The sequence below is a fragment of the Panthera leo genome, chromosome E1 (genome assembly GCF_018350215.1).
Source record: "Panthera leo isolate Ple1 chromosome E1, P.leo_Ple1_pat1.1, whole genome shotgun sequence".
NCBI lineage: Eukaryota > Metazoa > Chordata > Mammalia > Carnivora > Felidae > Panthera > Panthera leo.
In genome coordinates this window covers 37,021,189-37,027,512 of record NC_056692.1, presented here as the reverse complement: position 1 = coordinate 37,027,512, position 6,324 = coordinate 37,021,189, and the positions used below count along the sequence as shown (strand labels likewise).

At 53.3% G+C, this 6,324-nt stretch overlaps 1 long non-coding RNA gene across 1 annotated transcript; it reads right to left on the bottom strand.

Moving 5' to 3' along the window:
- Positions 1–8: 8 nt before the first annotated feature.
- LOC122205947 lies at positions 9–6,143 on the bottom strand. Its single transcript, XR_006196307.1, has 3 exons — positions 6,029–6,143; positions 5,211–5,460; positions 9–1,064 (listed from the first exon to the last, which is right to left on the bottom strand). It is a non-coding gene; the product is annotated as an uncharacterized LOC122205947 (long non-coding RNA).
- Positions 6,144–6,324: the final 181 nt, after the last annotated feature.

Genomic DNA, 6,324 nt, shown 5'->3' with positions numbered 1-6,324 from the left:
TGGCTTCTCACGGCAGTCCACGCTGGGACCCAGGCAGGACCTGCCCTCCCGGCCTGGGCAGATCCAGGCCGCAGCCTGAAAAGGACCGCGGCCACACGGACCTCCTAGCATTGGCATGCAGCCCAACAGCAGCCGGGTGGGACCTCGGGGCAGGGCCGAGTGTAGGTGTTCCCGCTTCCAGAAGCCAGCTTTGCGGGAATCAAAGCTGGCACGCTCTGCCTGCAGACTCGAGTCACAGCAATGCCTTCCTTATCAGCGGGCGAGTTCCTTCCACTCCCCAGTCTCAAGAGGAAGGCTTTGGCCTCGGAACCTGTTAGCAGGAACTGTTACTCTGGGGGAGAGAGCTTAGTCCCTTCCCAGAGGCTAAAGAGTCTGGAGAAAAGGCAATTTCTTAAGGGCCAAGATCCCTTTCCAGGGCTGGGACCCCAGCTTTACTCAAGAGAGGACCCTGGCCACACATTCCATTTTTCCTCTGGTCCCCGCCCCAGCACCCCAGAGAGAACAGCAGGTTGATTTTGGTTTTAACAAGTGCTGCAACTCTGAAATTCTGGTGGGGATCTTGGGGGAGCAGAGCTGTGAGAAGGACAGCAGGGCACATGTTTAAACCTAGCAGGGGCCAGAAGAGCATCCGGGCTGAAGGGAGAGGTGAGTCACATAGACAACGGTATGTGCTTTCCTTTCAACAACGACACCTCTTACGCTCAGAGGGACACAGCCAGGGATGCTGTTTTGCAGGAGTGGCAAGGCTCTTTTTTTTTTTTTTGAGCTATCCATTCCCTCACTCTGTTTCCTTTGTCACTGGTGGCCTGCATTTGCAAGCAGATAGCTTTTACTCGGAGCCAATCCACCCTCACGTCGGAAGAAATAACAAGGATATGATCTCAGACGGATCATGGGTTGTCTGCCCCTGACCACTGTACACAAACCCTTTGGGTGAAACCAGACCTGAATGTGCTCTGGCACAGAAGCCTCTCGACCAGCCCCCATCACTCCTGTATCTCATCGCTGCACTGGCAGGAGGAAGACGCGGGGTGGTTTCTCTCACTCACGTGTGGGTCACAAGGCTGGAAAAAATGTCTGGCTGTGTTCTGAACTGGGATTGGTGGAGAGAAGGGGATTACTAATAAAGTGGCCACTTTCTGCCACATTCCCCACCCCACCCCCCCCCTTAGCTTTGCTCTTAGTCACAAAGAATTCTCCTTTCCTGGGAGCTGATTCCAAGCCATAGGCTTAATGCTTCATGCGCAGAAACTGACCCAACTCCCGGGCATCCTTTGGAAGTGAGGGTGCCAGCCCCCGGCGGGCAAAACTGCCTTTTGGCACTCGGGATTTCCCTTCTTCAGGGAGATACTCAGGTTCCACAGTCAGGCCTGACTATCTCTGCTTCCTATGGGATGCCTGAGTCAGATGGGGAGTGGGAGAGTGCTCTCTGCCCAGTGTGGGTGATGGCATAAGGAAAGAACAGAAGGACCTGGTGGCGAGTTAGCCCTCATCTGCCTTAGTTTACTGGAGAGTTGCAGGGGGCAGGGTCTGTGGATGGCATGATGTAGCCCAAGCTCACCCCAGGGCACCTGATAGGCCCTGGTGGAAAATCTGGGGGCACGCCACCCCCAGCAGCTCAAGAGTGTGGGTCACGCTGCCCGAGTTCCCTCCTCTGCCCCCTTCCGTCCTCAATGTCGTTGGCATCAAGTCCCCCCCTCACTGCCCCCCTCCCTTCTCCTCAGTGATGCTCAATACTGGGGCTCTTTGATCCCAGGTACTAGGATTACAGGCCTGGAAGGAAAGGGGACTGGGTCCCTCCTTTCTGAGACCCTCCTTCCTAAAGGCAAATCCAGGCAAAATACCTTAAAAACAAACAAAGAAAACAAAAAACAAAAAACCCAACTAAGCCAGCAAATAGAGCTCAGGCTTTCTTCAAACCTCAGTCCATCTTTACAATCACCTTCTGAAGGCCCTTTGAGGCCCCCCGCTGGAGAATGACCGAGAGCCACCTGCAGCCTCTCAGGTCCCCGTACCCACTGGGGGCTCATGGCGGATGGAATGCGGCCGTGGTCTACACGGTGGTGGATTCCAGGAACCCTAATTCCGTGATTCACTGCCTTGGGAGACCTCTCGTGACCTGACCAAGGTCTTTGGGGTTGGGATGAAGTCACTAAAGGAAGTGCAGTCATGTCAGTACAAGGGGCAACTAGGTTTCCTAGTGAAGGAGCGGAGGAGGGAAAGGAGGAGGCGGGAAGCGAGCCTGGGAAAATGGACTCCAGAACAGGGATGGGCAAACCACAGCGGGCAGGGCAGAGGATCAGGGCTTGAGGAGGAGAGTCAAACACTTGTTCATCGCCATTCTGGGCGGGAGGAAATGAGAAGTGACCACAGGTCAGGCCAAAAGCAAGAACCAACCAGGACTTCTCAAATGAAACTAAGAAGCCACCAGGTCATATTCCTTTGGGCCTGCCTGGGAACCCACCATCAGGCCCCCTCCCTCTGCCTGTGGCCCACACTCCAATGACCAAGGGAGCCAGGGCTGATGCCCTAAGCCTAAGCCTTGGAAAGCTTAACATCCCTCCAGGCAACGAAAGCACTTGGCCCTGCTCCCACCAGGCGCAAAACCCCCCAATGTCCCCCCACCCCCACCCCGCCATGCCTAGCACCCAGGTACAGAGAAGCTTCACAAAGGCAGTTTATGCACAAACATTACAGAAGAGCGTTTCCTGGCTGCGACTGAGCAGGAGCCAGAGACAGTAAGGGATGTGGTCCCTCCCACGAAGGTGCTTCTGATGAGGCCTGGGGCTGCCCATGAATGGACGTGTTTGGGAAGTGACCCGTGAGCACACGCAAGGGTTGTGAGGGCTTAGCCACACAACCACAGGCAGGACACTAGGGTAAGGGACAGCCTCCTCTCCAACCCACTGCAAGCCTCTGACGACCCGGCTCCCATCTAGGCCCCCCAGTGACCACACTACTCAGGGCTCAGGTTATCTGCTGGCTGAGTACCAAGTACCCACCCTCCTGTGTGTCCTCAGTGCACCCCAAGGCTGGACCCAAGAGTGCCTGAGCTTAGGGCCCCCAGCGCACCCCATCTGGCCTGCCATCGGCCTCCTGGAAGGCTGGGCGCTACATTTTACCGCATCACGGCCACCTTCTTGGGCCTCCCACCTCCCGCCATCCTCCTTAATTCTCCCAGGCCCTCTTCCCTTCTCAGACATTCTCATCCTCCCCCATGGCCTCAGATGCCACCTCGGCGGCTCATGACGCCTAACCCAGTCTCATCAGCCTAGACCTCCCCCCTAAGCTCCAGACATGATTATCCAACCTGGCCAAACATCGGTGTCCCATATACCCTCACGCTCCATGGGTCCGACTGGCTTCATTTCCCCCCCAAAACCTCCTCCTCCAACATGCCCCACTTCAATGAACAGCACCACCTATGTTTTCTAAAGTTATCATGGTGGGTGGATTCCCTCCCCTCCGGCGGCGCCCCAGACTCCGGCACCAGGCTCCCGGCTCCCAGCTTCTCCTTAGACAACACTGCCGAATCTCTCAACGTCTCCCTGTCACTGCCTCGCCCTCCCTTACCCACCACCCACTCGGTCACCAGAGTCAGATCCCCAAATACAATCACTGAGGTCCAAGTGAAATATATAATTCAACCAAACAGTTAGACTACAAGGTGACACAAGGACATAAACGCAAAAGCCCTGGAAGAAAACAGGCGAGGCACAGTCCCCAAACCCGTACCCAGCCCTTTGTTTCATATTGAGAAACCAGTGTGCCTCCTCCGTACGGTGAAATATTACAATACGTTCTCTTTTCATTTAAGACTCTCCCGAGGAAAGATGAATAATTTGACAAAGTTGGGGGAGGCAGGAGGGTGGCAAAGTGTTTAAGAAAAAGCAGTAACCATAAAAAATTCATTTCTCCCACGCAGACGAAACCCCTGCTGGGGTTTCGGCAATAGCAGCAAGGCCGGCCCCTCTCCAGTTTGCGCTGCAGGGCTGTTTTCTGATCCAGACACCAAATCCCACCAGGCAGAAAAGCACAACACAAGCCTGCTTGTTATTTTCAAGACAGAAGGGAAAATCTAAAAAGGCAACCAGTTGCAAACTTCCTGCCTAATCGCCAAGGATGGGAGAAGGCTGCTGGAATCTAGTACTTTTTCTCTCCATCTGGTCTTAAAAAACAGAAATTAGACACTCTGGTTCAACAAGAGCAAGAAGGATTTAAAAAAAAAAAAAAAAAAAAAAAAAAAAAAGAATCGTTGTCTAAAAGCCTGACCCTTTCCACTGCCTGATCTTCAGCAGGTGCACGAGCCCTGCCTACTTGTCCAGCCTGTTCCTCACCATCTTGCTCTAGGAGAATCACACTGTTTGTTCCACATTTCCCTAACACTGTGCCTTTACCCACATCGTTCTCTCTTCCCGACATGCCCGTTCCATTGTCTATCTGGCAAACACTCAGTAAGACAAATCAAATGTCTGCTCCCTTTACGAAGCCTTTCTGACTGACCCCTGGAGACCGCTTTCTCCTTTCTGCTCCCCTTTACCTCACAGAGATAACTGTTAAAGTACCTGTAACTCATCAGCCTTTAGATCTGCTTCCCCCTATAAACTACAAACCCCCTGTGGGCAGGAAGCATGTCACTTTCTTCATCTCAGTATTCTCAGACCTAGCTCAGTGCCTGATCCAAAAGAGGTCTTTAACAAAATGTCTACTGAATGAATAAATATCTATACTGAGCTCTTGGCTCTTAAGCAAACCATTCAGATGATCCTAGTCTTGTCCCAGAGTCCCAGGTCCAGGGTAACATAGCCCAGGAGTGCTAAGAGTGGGGCCCCATGAACAAAACCATCTGAGTTGAAGGGTGCTAATGACCGCTTACACAAGTTCAAGTGCATGCACTTGGAAGGAGCGGAGACAGCAACATTCACAGGTGGGAAGACAACCTCAACAAGAAAGTAAGCCCAGTCAACTCCCTCAGTCATGTTGATGGAGGAAAACGATGTAGCAAAAATTTCCAACCAGCGGAGAATCCATAGATCAACATCATTAGGCTTTGAGACGTATTATTTCATTGCAGTAAATTGGTCTTCTAGATTCCATTTGGCTCAAGCTACAACCATATAATAAAAGATGATAGGTATCTAATGTTGGGCTTTATGAAGCATCACACTTAGTAATGCAGACACCTGGGTAGGGCAGGAAGTTCCCCTTACCTGGCACAGTCCTGGGGTGCCTGCCTAGATGGCTCTGGCAGCTCCCCTTCCTGATGTTGGTGGAAACCAGGACTACTGAGAAGACTTGACCCAAGGCTGCCCCAGCCAGGTCAAAGCCGGAATAGGTACTGGTAGGTTTTTCCATTTCTCAGCCCTGTGTCCACAGCCTGGAAGTGGCTTTGCACAGTCACTTGCTCCCCTGTGCCCCCAGTTATGGCTGGCATTGACATAGGAACTAGATTCCAACTACCTAGGAAGGGCAAAATGTGAAGAAGGGAGAAACTTGGCTAAGAGGAGGGAGGCCCAGGAGGGGTGGGGCTGTGGTAACCTTTCCATCTAGCAGAACACTGACTAGTGCGAACTCCACTGCATGAAAGGAGAAACCAAGAGCACCATGAAAGGAGAACCCAGGGTTCAGAGCTGGACAGGGAAGATGGCTCTGGTCTGGGATGGCTTGATCCCAAATGTCTCTCTTCCTGCCTTTCCATTCAGCTGTCTTCCTTCCCACCCCACAGCCTCTTCCTGACCCCACTGCATCTCCCCAGACTCCAGAGAACCCCACTCCCACCCCACCCCTGCCCCCCTCCCTGCCCCATAAATACAATCAGGCACAATACACAGTATCCATCCTGTGCGATCCACAACTCACTTCAACCTCTCCCACCCAATTTCTCCTCCTAACTAAATTGCCCCTCCTGTGTCTCCCTATCACCTGGCCTCAGAGTCTGGCCCCTAACTCCGTTTTCCATTTGTCCTTTCCCTGCCCCACCACCTTCCCTCCAGGGACTACTTCCTGCACTAGGCTTGCCTCCAGGCACCTGCTAGGAGCCAGCCATTTAACACTGACCACTCCCTTTAAGCCCCCAGTGACTCATTCCCCGCTCCCAGCCTGGGCTGCTGCCGTCCCTATACCTTTAACAAACCTCCACGTGCATGTTAACGGCGGTGACAGCATTTCCTTGTGTCTCTGCTCCCGCCCCCGGAGGCGCCGCCCATTGGCTGTTGGGTTCTTCTGCTCTCGCTCTAATTGGCCTCGCTCCCGCAAAACTCCAACCAATGGCCTCTCCGCACCTGTCTCCCTCCTCCGACCCTGAGCGCCCATTGGCTCTGAGGA